We start from the raw sequence: 1924 nt of genomic DNA on the forward strand, positions 1-1924 counted from the left end.
GCCCTACCCCACCTTCTGGAGTAGATATAAATTACCTGCCTACCATTTTCTTCTCACCTTGACACAGAGAGTACTCCATCTTTCTGTGTTATACCTCTGAGGATGCCAGTCACAGCTACTGGAGAAACGTCAGGTTCTACAATGCCATGACCATGGCCAAACAACCCGGAAAATCTACAGCAACTAATGAACTCCAGCCATGAAAGCCTTCGACAACAAATTTGAATACTTCCTTTTTACTAGTATGTGGTTTACTGTTTTTACAGCCATCAGCTTTAATCTGTCTGTTGTCTTAATAGTTTAAAATATGTTCCTTTACGGTAATTTTTTTTAAAAAATCTTGGTGTAGTTTGGTGTAGTGGTTAAGTGCACGGACTCTAATCTGGGAGAACCGGGTTTGATTCCCCACTCCTCCACTTGCAGCTGCTGGATGACCTTGGGCAAGCCACAGTTCTGGCACAGCTTTTCTTGAAAGAGGAGTTTCTGTCAGAGCTCTCTCAGCCCCACCTACCTCACAGGGTGTCTGTTGTGTGGAGGGGAAAGAGAGTTTGTAAGCTGCTCTGGGACACCTTTGGGTAGTGAAGGGCGGGGTATAAATCCAATCATTATCTCCTCCTCCTCCTCCTCCTCCTTCTTGTCAGAACTGAATATCTTCTTTCCCCCCTGCTCAGCTGTATGATTGTACTGCCATTTTGGTGTAATGGTTAAGTGCGCAGACTCTAATCTGGGATTCCCCACTCCTCCACTTGCAGCTGCTGGATGACCTTAGGCAAGGGCAAGCCATAGTTTTGTCAGAGCTGTTCTCTCAAGGACAGTTCTGGAAAGAGGTCTCGCAGCCCCGCCTACCTCACAGGGTGTCTGTTGTGGGGAGGGGAAGGGAAAGGAGTTTGCAAGCTGCTCCGAGACTCCAAGTGAGGGGGGGGTATAAATTAAATTTCTTCATCTTAGTCTTTGTCTTCTTCTTCGTTGTTTCTGTTGTATCCCTCCCAGCATCCTGGGTGACCCTTATTTGTCAGGCAGAAGCCAAAGGATTTTTTTTAACAGATAACATCACCTGATTAACTGTTAATTAGCACAACTACTGCAAATTCTCTTTGACTTGCCCTGGAGCCCATATTTTATGTGTGATTGCTGAGCAACCACATTTCTCTTTCACAACTACATATGCATAGTTGAATGGCAGCACAAAATAACTTTTAAAACTCAGAATAGATGCTTGGGCTGAAACCTTAAGAGCATGTTCCTGGGAGCAAGGCCCTTTGAATCAAATGGGACTTGTGGCTGAGTAGACGGTTAAAAACACAGGCATTCAGAGCGTGACTGAATAAATGATCCTTTTTTCTAAAGCTGAATAAGAGAGAAAACAGGCCAATCGTGATGTCTTTCCCAGGCTTGAATTCTGAGTGGCCGTCAAACATGTCTGATGATTGATTACACTCTGTAAAAGAGCCCGTTCAAAACATCATGGTTCATATAAAACTATCCAAGAGGAGAATTTCTTTTCCACCCCTAGTTGTTGTGAACATGGCACTTTTTTTTTTTTTTGGCTTATGCATTTGTGGTGGGCACAGCCCCAAAATGGCTGCCACATAGGGCTGACAGCCTCCAGGTGGGGCCTGGGAATATCCCACTTTTACAACTGATCTCCAGCTGACAGAGTTCAGCTCCCCTGGAGAAAACGGCTGCTTGGAAGGGCGGACTGTATGACATTGTACCATGCTGAAGCCCTTCCCCTCCCCAAACCCCGCCCTCTTCTGGATCCACCCTTCAGTCACCCAGTGAAAACCCTTCTGCAGTGGTGGCAGCTATTGCTAAAGCAACGTTTAAAAAAATCTGCACTGCCAATCAAATGTCTAATGGCCAGTCAGAAGCCTTGCAGGGAACGAGCCCCACCTTGCCCTTCCAACTTTCTGAAGACATTTGG

The sequence above is a fragment of the Gekko japonicus genome, unplaced genomic scaffold, assembly GCF_001447785.1.
Source record: "Gekko japonicus isolate JY-2015 unplaced genomic scaffold, Gekko_japonicus_V1.1 scaffold5667, whole genome shotgun sequence".
Lineage (NCBI taxonomy): Eukaryota > Metazoa > Chordata > Lepidosauria > Squamata > Gekkonidae > Gekko > Gekko japonicus.